The sequence below is a fragment of the Lithobates pipiens genome, unplaced genomic scaffold (assembly GCF_037356315.1).
Source record: "Lithobates pipiens isolate NorthernLeopardFrog02 unplaced genomic scaffold, aLitPip1_a1.2 Scaffold_13, whole genome shotgun sequence".
NCBI classification, from domain to species: Eukaryota; Metazoa; Chordata; class Amphibia; order Anura; family Ranidae; genus Lithobates; species Lithobates pipiens.
This window is the reverse complement of record NW_027507718.1, coordinates 460,774,997-460,792,353: the sequence shown is the minus strand read 5'-3', so window position 1 is coordinate 460,792,353 and position 17,357 is coordinate 460,774,997.

The window sequence follows — 17,357 nt, the reverse complement described above, 5'->3', positions numbered from 1 at the left end:
TTAGTTAGGTGTATCAGAGTAAAGGGGGCTGAATACAAATGCACGCCACCATTTTCAGATATTTATTTGTAAAATAGTTTTTTACAAATAACAGCAGCATTGGCCCCTGCTGCTGTTATTTAAACCATTTGAGCAGAGAGTGGGAGGTGTGCCAAGCCACACTGTGTGTTAATAGATGCACACAGTGCGACTGAGGATCGAGCCCTCATAAGCATCCCCATAACAACTTGCTGTGGGGGCACTGAGAGAAAAGGAGCAGCCCGGAGCACTGGCAGGGACCTCAGAAGAAGAGGATCAGAGCTGCTCTGTGCAAAACCATTGCACAGAGCAGCTAAGTATGACATGCTTATTATTTTAGAATAATAAAAATTAAAACTTTACAATCATTTTAAGGACTATTATCAGATTTGCCTAGTTAATGTCCTTGAACTACAAAATACCACATCCTATGCTGCGGAGATGAGGAAAGGGGGACATATTGTGTAATTTAGAAAAAGAAAACTTGGCAGGAATGATACTATTTTTTGCTGGTTCAGTCCATGTCCATTTTTCCTCCAGGGTGTTTAAAGGGATAAATCCTGAGGAAATGTCCATGTACTGCATATTATTTTTTATTTTATTTTTATATTATATTTTGGGCAGCACAGTGGTGTAGTGGGTAGCACTCTCACCTAGCAGTAAGAAGGGTCGCTGGTTCAAATCCCAACCATGACACTACCTGCCTGGAGTTTGCATGTTCTCCCTGTGCCTGCGTGGGTTTCCTCCGGGTACTCCGGTTTCCTCCCACACTCCAAAGACATGCAGGTAGGTTAAATGGCTTCTGTCCAAAATTGGCCCTAGTATATGAATGGGGACCTTGGATTGTGGGCTCCTTGAAGGTAGGGACTGATGTGAGTGTGCAATGTACAGGGATAGGGACAATTGTAGACACTCACTCAGGTTGAACTGGATGGACTGGTGTCTTTATTGAACCTTACTAACTATGAAACTATTTTATCGTGACATACACTTTAATACAGCAATAAATGTAAGCAGTGGTACTGTCAGAATTTGACTTGGCATCAATCTCTTGCAATCCCTGTAGCAGTAGAGCTAAGCAAGGGGGAGGGAGAAACAGTACAATGAGCCAATCACATGTACTGCAGTGCTCATGTGCTAGCAAGGGAACTGCTGATAGGTAGAAAGAGCAGAGTGACAGAGACATTAGCCCACCAGACTGCTGTTTTCACTGGCCAGTCACAGGTTGCGAAAAGGAAAATGCAAGGAATAAAGTCTCAGGCGTGCATAAAACAGAAATGCAATCCCTTTGGCAGTTAAAACAGGTATGTTTTTAATGTGTGTTTGGCGGTTTGCCTGGCGCTTTAATCTTAGGTCATAGGTGAAGGGCTTGGATAGGGGGAACTTGACATTGAAGGATGGGTCAGAGGCTAGGGGTACATAGGCTAGGGGTACATAGGCTAGTGAGGCTAGGGGGTTCTGTTTTATTCTAAACTTGCTTTCTGCTCTGAAAGTCTCACACCTTGAATTTCTGTGAGAAACTAGTGACTATGTTGCATAAAAAGCATATTGTAATACTAGGAACTCAATGGTTATGGGTTCTAAAATATATATATATATATATATATATATATATATATATATATATTTATTGTACAGGACGCCGTGGCTGGGTCCTGGAAGGACGCTATATTTCCCCTCTGTTTGGGTTGTGGTCTTTTTAAATGAATAAAATTGATTAACCCACCTGTTAAGGGAGTGCCTTTAAAAAACAAGACAGGAAGTGGTAGATGGGTGTGGAGGAGTGGAGAACACATGGTGGATGGTGTTTGTTTTGGGTTGCAGCAACTGAAGTGGACAGCAGTGTCCTGTTTGGAAGGCTCCTGGCAGGGGAAGTTGCCTGCCATCAAGATCAAGCTCTGTTTCTGATAAGGACAGCTATTCTGGACTTTGCAAGTCGGTGAGACTACAAACCTTTTTCCTTTTGTTTTTGGCTGCTGTAAGCTATTTAAGTTAATAAACCCTTTGTTGTATGAAAAGCCTGTGTCCTGCGATCTACCTGGTCCCCCGAACATTACAAGTGGTGGAGAATGTGGGCAGGACAAAGTAACAGGCGTTTTCTTGCCATTTTTTTTTTTTTTTTTGCATTGGATCTGAACTGACATTTAAAGGGACAGTACAGTGAATTTATGTCCTGGGTTAAAGCTGCACAACTGTTGAAAGCTGAAACAATGGAGGAGCTAATTAAACAGCTGTCCTTAGCTAATATACAAGCGCAGACTCGCCATGAGGAAGCTAATCAGCGCTTAGCAACCCAGCTGGAGGTACAAAAAACGCACCACAACGAGTTGGTGGCCCAGTTAGCAGCCCAGCTAGTGACCCAACAAGAGGTTATGCAGGTTCAGATGGCGGCCTTAAAAGAAGCAGTGCAGCAGCTTTCTCAGGGCCGTGAACAAGTGGCCGTTGCCCCTGGCAACCAGGTGACCATAAGGGCAAGCCATTTTTTGCAGAAGTTGTCCCTGAGTGATGACGTAGAGGCGTTTCTGGCAACATTTGAGAGGACGGCAGAGAGAGAAGGGTGGCCCCAGGACCAGTGGGCCGGCTTAATTGCTCCTTTCCTCACCGGAGATTCTCAAAAAGCCTATTTTGACCTACCACCAGAAGATGCTAAAAATTATCAAAAACTAAAGGCAGAAATACTGGCTCGGTTGGGGGTGACTACGGCCGTTCGGGCCCAACGAGTGCACCAATGGAAGTATCATTCAAACCGGCCACCGCGATCTCAAATGCATGACCTGGTGCAACTAGTAAAAAAATGGCTGCAGCCCGAAGTGTTGTCTGGCCCCCAAATTGTGGAGCGGGTCGTGCTGGACCGATACTTAAGGTCACTGCCAGATGACCTTCAACGGTGGGTCAGCCATGGAGACCCCAAAACCGTGAACTGCCTTGTTGAGATGGTGGAATGATATACGGTGGTGGAGGATCTGCTTGGCCCCACCAAGCGTCAAGGGCCCAGTCTGCCACGGCCCTTCCGACCAACTGCCGCCCTTCGAAAGGATGTCCCCAGGAGCCCTGGAACCAACACCCCGGAAGGCCAAGAGTCACACCCGTTACCCCCTCAGCGACCTGTTCCTGATCGGAGAGGAGGGGATGTACAATGTTGGCGATGTCATACCTGGGGCCATACCCGGGCCCATTGCCCATTGCAGGAAGAACCCATGGAGTGCGGGGTTCTTCGGAGGGGGTCTTTTTATGCTCATAAAGCGTGTACAACACATCTTGACCTTGGAGAGGGGAAGTTTGAGTGTGAAGTCCAAGTGAACCACCACCCTGCACAGGCTTTGCTGGACTCTGGAAGCATGATAACCCTGGTTCACCCTAGAGTAATTGGGAAGATCAGTCCGGTAAGCAAAAGGTTGCGGGTTGTGTGCATTCATGGGGACACTAGAGAGTACCCTCTCATCTCGGTGTCCATCTCCACAGCATGTGGCACTGGTACTCAAGAGGTGGGGGTGGTAAAGAACTTGGTACATGACGTTATCATAGGATGTGACTGTCCGTTATTTACAAAACTTTGGAGACAAGGAGAACTGTCTGAAAGGTCCAGAGACTGGGAAGAAACTAGTCCCTCTGTTCCTGTTGTTGAGGGTAATAACCCTGAGATGCCACATATTCGTAATATGGACCCAGTTGATAAAAACGCCAAGACTTTGGTTAATAATGATGAAAATAGTGCTGATACTGTTAAGGATGTCAATATGTGGGGTTCTCAGACCTACATGAACACTGAGGGGGGGGAACCTTCAGGTAATGCTGGGGGAAGAGGATGAGGAAATGGCCTCTACCCCTGACTTGCCAGATTTGGGTGTTCCCCAGGGGACATTTGGTACTGCCCAGATGCAGGACCCCACTTTGGCCAGGGCACGGGAACAGGTTGTAGTTATAAATGGGGAGCCCCAAGAGCCAGGTGCTAATGAGCGGTGGCCACATTTTTCAATATGTAATGAATTGCTTTATCGGGTTACTAAAGTGAGAGAAAATGTGGTAGAACAATTATTCGTACCCCAACAGTATAGACGCAAGGTCCTGGAACTGGCCCATGATGATGTTTTAGGGGGACACCTGGGAGTTGAAAAGACGGAGGCACGGATCGCCGACCGGTTTTACTGGCCAGGCTTGAAAGCAGAGGTAAGAAGATACTGTACCTCTTGTCCCACCTGTCAGTTGACCGCTCCGGCGACCCATTTCCGGAGCCCGTTGGTCCCTCTGCCCATAATTGAGGTCCCATTCGAGAGGATAGCCATGGATATAGTGGGTCCCTTGGTAAAGTCGGCTCGAGGTCATTCTTACATACTGGTGATCCTCGACTATGCCACTCGATATCCTGAGGCGCTACCCCTGCGGAATACCTCCTCTAAGGCTATTGCACGGGAGTTATTCCAGTTGTTTACACGGACAGGTTTTCCCAAGGAAATTCTCACAGACCAGGGCACCCCGTTTATGTCGAAGGTTATGGCTGATTTGTGCAAACTGTTCCGGATTAAACAGCTGCGCACATCGGTCTACCATCCCCAAACAGATGGATTGGTAGAACGTTTTAATAAGACCCTTAAGTCTATGCTCAAGAGAGTGGTACAAAGGGATGGGAAAGACTGGGACTGCCTGTTACCAGCCCTCCTGTTTGCTATCCGAGAAGTGCCCCAGGCCTCCACTGGGTTTTCGCCTTTTGAATTGGTATATGGGCGGAGACCTCGTGGATTACTGGACTTTGTTAAAGAAGAATGGGAAAGTGAACCAATTCAGCATAAAAGTGTTCTTGAATATGTCTCTCAAATGCAGGAGAGGATCCGAACTGTAATGCCGCTAGTTAAGGAACATTTACAAAAAGCCCAGGAGGCTCAACGACGGGTCTATAATAGGGCAGCCAAAATTAGGAACTTCCAAGTGGGGGATCGAGTAGCAGTGTTGATTCCCACTGTGGAAAGTAAGTTCTTGGTCAGATGGCAAGGCCCTTTCGAGGTTGTAGAAAAAATGGGAGAGGTAAATTATAGAGTCCACCAGCCAGGCAAGAGGAAACCCTTTCAGATATATCATGTAAACTTGTTAAAGCCCTGGACAGACAGGGAACCAGTGACCTCCCTGGCTAGTACAAAACTTGAGCCTCGGGTTGGGGTGGAGAGTGTCCAAGTAGCAAATACCCTGTCTAAAACCCAAAGTCAGCAGGCAAAGGAGTTCTTGCAGAGAAATAAAGAAAAATTTTCAGACTTGCCAGGGCTCACTAGTGTCATAGAGCATGATATTGTCACAGAACCAGGAGTCAAAGTTTTTGTCCGGCCCTACCGCATCCCAGAGGCTCAAAGGAAGGCCGTTTCAGAGGAAGTAAAAAAGATGTTAGACCTAGGGATTATTGAGGAATCGCAGAGTGAGTGGTCGAGCCCGATTTGTGTTGGTACCGAAGCCCAACGGGACTCTGCGATTTTGCAATGATTTCCGGAAACTTAATGAAGTTTCCCGGTTTGATGCCTACCCCATGCCCCGGGTAGATGAGCTTATCGAGAGACTAGGTCCAGCCAGGTATATCACTACGTTAGACCTTACCAAGGGGTATTGGCAAATACCGTTGACTAAGGCCGCTAGAGAGAAAACAGCTTTTTCTACCCCAGAGGGGAGTTTTCAGTACAAAAGGATGCCTTTTGGATTGTAAACTGCTCCAGCCACGTTCCAGAGAGCAATGGATAGGATTTTACGACCTCACCGGAAGTATGCCTCAGTATACTTGGACGATATAGTCATTTTTAGCAAAGACTGGGAATCGCATTTGCCCAAAGTGCAGGCAGTGCTGGACTCTCTTTGGAAGGAGGGGGTTTACAATAAACCCTGAAAAATGCGCTTTGGGAATGGAGGAGGTGAAATACCTGGGTTATATCGTGGGTAGAGGGGTAGTGAAACCTCAGGTCAACAAGATAGAGGCTATACAGAATTGGACCCGCCCCCTCACAAAAAAGCAGGTACGTGCATTCCTGGGCATGGTGGGATACTACAGGAGGTTTGTACCCAACTTTGCCACGTTGGCGGCTCCGTTGACCGATCTGACTAAGGGTCGGAAATCGGTCATGGTGGAGTGGAATGCAGATGCTGAGAAGGCTTTTTTGGAGCTCAAGGTGGCGCTGTGCCAACACCCTGTCCTTGTAGCACCCAATTTTTCAAAAGAATTTGTTGTCCAGACTGATGCTTCCGATGTAGGATTGGGAGCGGTGTTGTCACAGGTTATTCATGGCGAGGAACACCCGATAGTCTTCCTCAGCAGGAAGTTAACACCAGCGGAGAAAAACTATGCCATAATTGAACGAGAGTGTCTGGCCATTAAGTGGGCTCTGGAATCCCTTAGATATTACCTTTTGGGAAGGAAGTTTAGGTTGATTTCTGACCATGCCCCTTTAACATGGCTGAGACAGGGAAAAGGGACTAATGCCAGGGTTACCCAGTGGTTCCTGGCACTCCAGGAATTTAAATTTGTAGTGGAGCATAGGCCCGGGAGACTGCATCAAAATGCAGATGCCCTCTCCCGAGTCCATTGTTTGAGCTCCACTGTTGCCTCCACCTCCTTGGCGTTGGGGCACAGGGGGGGGATATGTACAGGACGCCGTGGCTGGGTCCTGGAAGGACGCTATATTTACCCTCTGTTTGGGTTGTGGTCTTTTTAAATGAATAAAATTGATTAACCCACCTGTTAAGGGAGTGCCTTTAAAAAACAAGACAGGAAGTGGTAGATGGGTGTGGAGGAGTGGAGAACACATGGTGGATGGTGTTTGTTTTGGGTTGAAGTGGACAGCAGTGTCCTGTTTGGAAGGCTCCTGGCAGGGGAAGTTGCCTGCCATCAAGATCAAGCTCTGTTTCTGATAAGGACAGCTATTCTGGACTTTGCAAGTCGGTGAGACTACAAACCTTTTTCCTTTTGTTTTTGGCTGCTGTAAGCTATTTAAGTTAATAAACCCTTTGTTGTATGAAAAGCCTGTGCCCCCGAACATTACAATATATATATATATATATATATATATATATATATATATATATATATATATATATATATATCTATCTATAAAAAAATCTATCACAAAATCTTAACAGGCATTCATGCAAAGTTGAATATCATTTAATTTATTAAAAACTTATATTTATTTACAAATGTTCACCTAAATACATTTTCGTTTTTGAAGAAGCTTAAATTACATCCTATTCAAATATTACATCAAAACTTTGATATCATAGCAGTGGTAAATATTTTAATGAGAATAGAACTGTTAAGCATGCAAATAGATTTAAAGCCCACTAGGCTTGTTGGTCCGAATCCCAACCATGGTACAACCTGTCTGGAGTTTGCATGTTCTCCTTGTGTCTGTGTGGGTTTCCTCCCACACTCCACAGACATGCTGGAAGGTTAATTAGCTCCTCTTTAAATTGTCCCTAGTATGTGTATGGATGAATGTGAGGTAGGGACCTTAGATTGTAAGCTCCTAGAGGGCTGGGACTGATGAATGTGCAATATATGTGTAAAGAGCTGAATAAATTGACGGCTTTATACAAGTACCTGTAATAAATAATAAATAAATAAATTTCTAGCTCAAACCTTTTTTTTCACATTTCAGTAGAGTTGGGAAGGGTTCAAGCCCAACGTCTGGAATAAGAAAAATCTACCCTTGCAATGGGACCCCCTGTACCACATTTAAATGCTCGCTATGTGTAGGGGTGCTTACCCTATTCTGTGCTGCAGCAGGGTTCCCCCCCCCCCCCCCCCCCGAGGTGTGACTGATCACTGTGCTTTCCCATCTCCACAGACAATTCAAGGTTAATAGCCCTGCATTATATGTGATGATGCCAATCAGCCCCAGGGAGGAGCTGTGAGAAGAGGGCAGCTCCAGAGCCAGCCGGAGCAGTGTATTGGGCAAGTCATTGTTGAACGTGATTCTAATTCCTGAAGTTGGGCTTTAAAACTTATATCATCATTGTTAATGCTACCTGTTTCAGAGATTTCTTTTCACTTCCTGTCCATTTGGGATGAACTAAATCCCATGCTCATGAATGGATATTAGGTCATCCTGGGCCAGCAAACAAACATGGCCAAAGACCTGGAAAACAGCATTGCAACTGGAAAGGAAACTTGCAATCATTTAATCGCTGGAGGTGAGTGAAGATGTAGTTTAATTCTGCATTAAAATATGGAGACTTCTGTTGCTGACCCCCTCTAATAATATTAGTTGCCTAACTGCAACCGAACAGAGTCACTGACCCAATAGAAAATAGACAGGTGAAATTCATTTTGCTTTTTTTTGGAATTCTTCATTTTTTTTTTTTTTATGGAATTCAACAAATTCGCTAATTTGGAAATATTAGATTTTTCATGAAAATCGGAAAAAAATTAAAATCCAAAATTTGAAAATTCAAAAGAACGAAAATCTGAAAATCAAAAACCTGAAAATCCAGAAATGAGAACGAAACTCCAGAAAAGTTAAAATCCAAAATAATAGCCAACTAAACTAATAATAACTATTACTATTACATTATAGGTATTGGAATTACCTTTTAAATTTGTGTGTTAACGAATATGAATTTATCCAAAATTACGAATTATCCAAAATAACGAATACCGCATTTAAACGGATTAAATGTAACAAATTAATAATAATAATAATAAAAATTATTTTCTAAATTTTTCAGCAGTGCACGTGTCTAATAGAAAATGAAAGATAGATAAAAGTAGCTTACCACTCATTATGTGCTGCTGCTGCCGGGCATTCAGCAGGCCATAATGCTGCCTCCCGAATGCCCTTTTTTTTTCAACAGTCAAGCTGGAATTTTTTTATTACAATACTTCACCACAACTGCGAGCCAAGCGCTTTACTTGAATGGTGTTTGGAGATGGTACTGCCAACTGAATTTGCCATTGTAGGAACATGTTCTCTTGTATGTTCTCATTTAGGTGGCTGGTCAGAGAGGGTGGTAAAACAATGGTGCAACTGCTTATATTTAGCTTTCTTTTGGTGGTATTTAATCACCACTGGGTGTTTTATTAAAAAAAAAAAATCTTAGTTTTGTTTATAAAATTTTGTAAATAAGTAACTTTTCTCTGATGTACACTGATGATGCTGCACTTATGGGCCCTGAAGAAGTGGCATTAATATGCAGCACTGATAGGCGGCACTGATTGGCATCACTGATGGCCACTGATATGCAACACTGATGAGCACTGATAGGCGGCATTGACTGGCATCACTGATGGGCACTGATATGCAACACTGATAGGCGGCACTGACTGGCATCACTGGTGGGCACTGTTGGGGTGGCACTGATTATCTGTGCAGGTCTCCCCTGTGTGGAAATTCCACTGATCAGCTCGCCTCACCTCCCACGTTGTCAGTGTGAGGAGAGAAATGCTGATAATCATCATTTCCTTGTTTACATGTGAGTAGCTGTGATTAGACACAGCTGATCACATGAGTAAAGAGCCTTGACATCAGCTCTTTACCGAGATCAGTGATGCGGTGTGTCCCAGGGACAGAGCACACCACCGATCGCCGAGCTGCGCGCCCCTGCGGGCATGCAGGCACGGTGAGGGTGGGACGTCATATGATGTTGTCCCAGAATGAGAGAGCTGCCCTGCGCCTCTCAATTTACAATACATTGGGCGGGAGGTGGTTAAAGGATAAGTTCACTTTTACAATAAAAATGATAAAATACACATTTTCTTGCATCTGCATTTGTAACATGTTACACCCCGAAAATTTGTAACATGTAACTTGCTACAAAAGGTGAACTTATCATTTAACAAATCAACCTACTGAATCATTATGACAGCCAAGCAGTTAGCATTTTCCAAGAAAAAAAAAAAAAAGCTCAGCACAATAGGATTTCCTTAACTGAGCGTGAATTTGGTAATTGAAAACCCCCTTTTTTGAAATAGAAAAAGCTTATGAGAAGATAACACTTGTGCTCTAATTTTCACACAGTAACCTCTGTGGCAATTGTGGTTTATTCTATATTTTCTAGCTACTGACAGTTAAAAATGCTGCTATTACTCTTCACACAGCCGCATCATGTGTTTCTGAGTTGCAATATTGCACATCATGTTCAGTTTGTTAAAACTCTATTCCAGAAATGTTTCTTTGGATAGAGCTGGATTATTTAAATTTCTATTTGGGACTTTTTCTGCCTGTGACCCCATTGAGAAGATTTTCCTCCCCTTTGACACCTATATAATGGAAAATTGTATACTCACCTTTCCGTAATTTTCCTTTCCTGACGCATCTTCATGGCAGCACACACTGGGTTGTGACTCCGCCCCCACAACCTGACAGGATTGGATTAACTATAAATTTGAAGGGGAGACACCCTGCTGCATTCTCTGTAAATATCATCACAAAAGAAACAGGGAGGGCAACTGTGTGCTGCCATGAAGATGCGTCAGGAAAGGAAAATTACGGAAAGGTGAGTATACAATTTTCCATTTTCCTGACGCCTTCATGGCAGCACACACTGGGAAATAACTCGCCAGTTGGGTGGGTGCAAGTAAAATAATATTTATTCCTTATAATGCTGAAGAATTGGCTCTAATGACGGATCTGCTGAAGTCGGCCATGGATAAATGAGCAGAATCCACCTTGTAGTGGGAAATAAAGGTATTCCTGGAGGACCACGTTGCTGCCCTGCATATTGTCTCTGGTGAGACCCTGCAATACGCTGCCCAAGAGGTAGCCACTGCCCTAGTTGAATGAGCCCTGATGTCTTCAAGAATCGCCATATGCTGGGTGGAGTAAGCTTTTTTAATGGTTCTGACTAACCAGGATGCAATAGTGCATGAGGAGGCGGCTTGCCCACGCCTGGTTCCATGGGGAATGATCAAAAGAGAGTTAGTTTTCCTAAAAGAGGTGGTAGCAGTTAAGTAGTTCATGATGGTTGTTTTGACATCTAGTGGATGAGGATTACCCTGATCGTCCGTGAAGGGTGGAAGGATGATGGTTGTAATGGAAGGAAGTTGCCACTTTGGGTATGAAGTGTTCGGAATCGGAAGGTCTGAGGACTACTTTGTCAAGAAAGAGAACTAACTTAATGCTTGGATCTCCGACATTCTCCTAGCTGATGTAATCACAATGAGAAAAGACAGTTTTAAAGTCAAGTCCCATAAAGAGATAGTTTCAAATGGAACAAACGGAGGAGAAGCAAAAGCATGGAGAACTATTGAAAGATCCCATAATGGAAAGACTGGCCTCCTGGGGGGTTTAATGTAGGCTCTGTAAATTGGATTACCAATGGGTGGAATGCCCACTTAGTATCTGTTTTAGCTGACAGAGCTGATACCTGAACCTTTAGGGTACTTAAGCTTAGACCCTTGTTGACCCCCGACTGGAGGAATTCCAGGACCTGAGAGGGTTGCGGAGAAAGGGAATTCCATCCTTTCTGTTGTGCCATGAAGCAGAATCTTCCCCAAACCTTTGAATAGATGGTATTGGTAGTGGCTTTCCTGGCTTGCATCAGGGTTGACTTCATGAGAACAGCCTTGCGCTCTTAGTCTAGCCCTCTCAATCTCCAGGCCATCAAGTGCAATTTCTCTGATGCAGGATGTAAAAATTGACCTTGAGACAGAAGATCCGGAGTTATTGGGAGAGGAACTGGAGGTTGAAGGCTGAGCTGTAAGAGTCGTGAACCACGGCCTCCTCGGCCACAGTGGAATAATCGTAAATACCGTCACCGAGGATCTCCTAAGCCTGGATACACAATTAACGGAGTTGGAGGGAATATATACCCCAACTTGAAGTTCCATGGGTGAACTAGACAGTCCACTCCCTCCACCGATGGGAATGAACCTCTTGACAGGAATCTGTGGCACTTGGTATTCGTCGGAGTGGCTGCTAAATCTACTTCCGGCGTTCCCCAGATTTCCGTAAGGAGGGAGCGTTTGGATAGCGTTTCTCGACTCAGGTAGTCTGGTAGTATGTTCTGTGCCGCTGGGACATACACTGCTTTTAAACTTGTTAGATGTATCTGAGCCCATTCCAAGATGGGTCGAACTTCTTCCATCAAGGTGGCACTCCTGGTACCCCCTTGCTTCTGAACATAAGACACTGCTACTTGGTTGTCCATTCGAATGAGCACATTCTTGTCCGTCAGAAATGGTGCAAATGCCCTTAAGGCATAAACGGCTTCCCTGAGCTCTAAAATGTTCGAGACTAAACCTTGAGCCTGAACATGCCACTGGCCCTGGGCTGCCTGGTCTTGATAGTGGGCCCCCCAACCGTTCTGGCAGGCATCCGAAGTGACTACTTCCGGGTCTGGAGGGACTATCGGTTTGTATTTCCTGAGATTGCTCGGGCGCGTCCACCACCATATCGATTGCTTCACCGATCTGGAGATGAAGATGGGCTGACGCATTGAGACTCCATCCCACTGCCTGAGGAATGAGTTCTGTAAGGTTCTCGTGTGTCACTGTGCCCATCGCACCATGGGTATGGTTGCGGACATGGACCCTAGTACACTCAGACAGGCTCTGGCTGGTAAGTGATTCCTTGATAGCAGCTTCTGCATTTTCTGTATCAGAGGCCGGATCTTCTCTTGTGGGAGCTGTATCTTGTTTGTTTTGGTGTTTAGATCTGCCCCTAAAAATATCATATTTTGTGTGGGTCGCAGACAGCTCTTTTTCCAATTGATTATCCACCCACTTCTGGAGGGTTGTAAGGAGGATCTCTCGGTGATGAATCAACGTCTCTTGATCCTTTGCTAAAAGTAGGATGTCGTCCAGATAATGGTGGACGTGTAATCCCTTTTCTCTGAGGAAAGCCACCAACGGTAACAATACTTTTGTAAATGTCCTGGGTGCCGAAGAGATGCCGAATGGGAGGCACTGGAATTGGAAATGATGTTGGTTTATGGCTAACCGGAGAAACTTTTGAAAGGCCGGATGAATTGGTATATGCAGATAAGCGTCCGATAAATCTATTGAAAGCATCCAATCGCCCAGATTTATTGCTAGAAGTATGGATTGAAAGTTTTCCATTTTGAAAGCCTCCACTTTGATATCCTTGTTGAGCATTTTGAGGTCTAATACAGGACGCAAATCCCCTGTCTTTTAGCAGAAACAAGGAAGAGTAGAACCCTCTTCCCTTTTGGCATGATGGGACCTCCAGGATCGCTCCCTTTTGTTTCAATTCTGCTACATACTTTACTAGCAGAACCCTTTGGGGTACTGAGGATGGTACTCTGGTTGCCTGGAAATGATTTGGTGGGAGTCTGTTTTTGAATTTCCACCTGTGTCCGAATCGGATTGTGGACAATGTCCATAAATCCTTTATATGGTCTTACCAGATCTTGGTGAAGTTCCTTCTGTTCCCCTGCCGGGGTGGCCTTAGATTTCTGTATCCTTAGAAAAGAAGGTTTTGTGTTTTTCCAGTCCCTTCTAAATTCCCTACCAGGAGAGTAGGACCTGGACTCTCTATATTTGTCCGGAAGATTACGTCTGTAAACAGGTCCCTTCTGTGTCTTGGGTCTCCTGTCAGAGGGGGATCAGGCCTGACTTCCCTCCTGTTACCTTGGATATGGCAGAGTCTAACTTGGCACCGAACAGATTTGTGCCATCATATGGAATTCTGCACCAATTTATTTTTGATGCTGTATCGGCCATCCACGGTTTGAGCTGTTACGGAGGCCAGCATAGCCTTGGCTGAAGATCTTATAATATCTACTGATGCCTCTGCTAGCTTGACTTCTTGCAGAGAGGAAATAATCTTTCCCATTTCAATGCCATCCTGTAGGTCTTTTTCTATTTTAGATGCCCATCCTGAGATGGCTGTGGCCACTGCTGCTGTGGTAATTGCTGGTCTACAGGCTCCCCCAGCCATGGAATATGCCTTCTTCAATTCTAGGTCCATCTTTCGGTTGAGCACATCCCGAAAGGAAACAGCATCCTCAATTGGTAGTGTGACGTGGCGGGTGAGGCACATTAATGAGGAATCGATGATGGGAGCATTAATTAAAGGCTTCACTTTTGACTCTTTTAAAGGGTACATCTTGGCTAATCTGTTTGTAAGACTAGATCTTTTGTCAGACCTCTCCCACTTGTCTTTAATGAGATCCTCCAGCTCCACTATAAATGGGAAGGATAACGGATCTCTTTTTAGGTTTGGAAAATATTTCCGTATTTTCTGAGGTTTCGCCGCATCATCTTGCCAGCCGAATGCTTCTTTAACGCCCTTTGCAAAGGGTTCCACCAGGGAAAAATCAAAGCCCACTGACATCTCCTGACCCTCATCTTCAGAGGAAGATTGTGATGCCTGAGTGAGATGGGGGTCTGCTGAAGACTTACTGGGAGCAGCTCTATCTAATGCTGGTGTTGTTGTTTCCAGTATGGACTCCCGCACTGATTCTCTTATGAGGTCTGCAATTCTTGCGTCTGCGACAGGCTTTATTATCTGTTAGTTATCTGGCAGTGCCGGAGCGCCGCATACCCAGCAAGCGTTTGCTGCAGGTTGGGTGTGGCGGCTTTGACATTGTGAGGAAGGAGATCTCCTGCGACTTGATCGACTGTGGCGTGAGTAGCTATGTTGTGAGTGGCTGTGTCTTCAGTGCCATGAAGGAGATCTTGAGCGGCTCCTGCGGGACATGTTAGACGTATGGCTAGACCTTCTCCCATGGCTGGAACTTGCGCCTCTTGATCTAGACGGGCTGCCAAAAAAATGCAGCATTTAACGTCTGGCACTCTTTTTTTCTCCCCTTCAATACTTACCTTGCCTGGTAAAGCCTCTTACCTAACTTGCTGATGGTGGGCTGCGTGGGCAGTGGACTCCATAGAAAAAAAAAAAAAAGGGGTGAAGGACAGTCTGAGATAGAGAGAGAAATAATGTGTACATATATACATATATATATATACATATATACACACACACATATATACATACACACACACAATTCACTTATAAATATAAATATATATATTATTTATTAACAAAGTTTATCTGCAACAAACAATATAATAACAATAATAATAATAATATATATAGGAGTCCCACAGGGACTTACCTGGAGACTGCAGAGTGATCTACATGCAGAGGCAGCAACCTTCCTTAAGTTTTGCAGATTGCACAGCAGAATCACAGAGAAATACAGCTCTGTATTTGAAAATAGCGCCATTGTGTCGGCTAATTGACGCTCTGCGCATGCACAGAAGAGTCCCGAGTGTTCCGGCGCCATTTTGGATAAGGGAACACACATTGAAAACATAGGGGGAAAAAAAAAAAAACTCTAGCACTGCACGTGCTCAGAGTGGCCGAACAGCGCCATCTAGGCTGGAATTACAGCATAGAGAAAACACCACTGAAGGAGAAACAAACGGCGGCCATGACAGGGGACTACAAGAGACAGCAATCCCAAAGGTAGAGAAAAAAAGGGAATATAAACCACCACTTACTATAGGAATAAAAGATGGATATTATTTAAATAAGAGGAATTAATAGGCAAAGGAAGAAGGGGAGTCCACTGCAAAGGTAAAAAAGCTTCTTTAAAGCTTTGGTAATGCCAGAAATCCAGTAACCCCTTGAGACCACCAGAGCGGGGGTTCCCTCCATAGAAGCTCCTTTAGAGACTGTACAGGAGGGACTTCCAAACAGGAGAGGCTTGAACCTGCTGGGGCGAATGCGGTAGAGGCTTATTCATCTGTAACAGGAAAACTCCGTCCGTCCAACCTGTCAGGTGAGGATAAAAAAGAGAATGCAGCAGGGTGTCTCCCTTTCAAATTTATAGTTAATCCAATCCTGTCAGGTTGTGGGGGCGGAGTCACAACCCAGTGTGTGCTGCCATGAAGGCGTCAGGAAAATAAATGTGTGGGCAGGAAGACTCAATCGGAAATAAAAGAGTTGTCAGAACTTCTCACCCTTCGCAATTTCTTTGAAAAATTAATTCAGTTTTTTCTGCAGACAGTTGGGTATACACTAGTAGAATTTCATTTGACATTTTTCATTGTAAGAATATTTGTTTCTTTTCTTCTAATCATTACTGGGGTCAAATCGACATTTGTTTTTGACTGCAGCGACAAGAAGATTTGAAGGAAGAAGATGGAAAATGTTTCTGGCATGAACAAGTTTCTTACAGTATATGTGGTTTTTCGTTCAGTAAAATCCATTCATTCCAAAATCGAATGTTAAAAGCAAATTAGATCATTAACTACTTTCAAACAGCGTTTGAATGTTGATTTTTTTTTTACTAGTATATACCCAGATTAATGGTTATTATAAAAGCAGTTCCAAAAAACAAGAAACTCCGGGTCCCTGTTATTCCTGAACGTGACTAGTAGTAATTTTCAGCAAAAAATCTCTGCTCTCCCTTTTTACTTTGTAACATAAAAATCCAAGTTATATCATATAGGTTTCCATGGATTCAGTTATATAAAATAACATTTCTTTGAAGGTGTTTTCTCTACATGCCATGAACCTTTTAAAATAAGAATTGTGCTAATTAGAAAAAAAGTATGGTGTATTTTCTCCGCATGCATATTTTACCTTATTATTATAAGGTAACATTTTCTATCTGAAAGCTAACACCAAAATATGTATCATTTTTAGCCAGAATTCCCTCCTATATGTGCTCTTCTGAATGTGGTTTCATGCTGGTATTAAAGCGGGAACTTAACCGCTCCTAAATGACCCTCACTGCCCCTGTTCAACATCGCCATTTAAAAAATAAAATGGCATGGGCAGAGATGTACCTCCAGTTTCTTCCTCTTGCATTTTGGAGCTGGTAGAGACCCGCAGTGGCTTCCTGCTCATACACACAAATACTGCCAGCTTCTGGTAGATGGGCACTACAGTGGCATTTGTGTGCATGCACAGTAATCCACGATCTGCGCCACAATGTATCAGTTGATGTACCAATACCAGGTACCAGTCTTATTTCGGTGAGTTAAGTTGCATTTTAAAGACACACTTTTACCTTACTTATACAGTACAACAGCAAAGGGCATCTCTCGACCTTCCCTACATTTACCTTGCCAGCACTCTTGCAACTCCTACATCCTCCGCAGCTGGAACTAAAATGATTGACAGGTGTCACGGGGAAGCTATCACAAAGGAGGAGGTCGCATGTTGCTACATACCTGGATTTCTAATGTAGCTGGCTGTGGAGGAGGAAAGAATGGTCAGGCTCAGGTAAGTTGAGTATACTCTATGAAAGTTGAGGGTGGAGGTATTGCATATACAGTGTTGGTTACCATTCATGGGCATGGTGACAGTGTTTCTTCAGGGATTTGCCTTATGTATAATGTCAAGGCTAAGCCATACCCTTCAGCTATCACCTTATGTCTAATGAGAACACACCTATTAGTG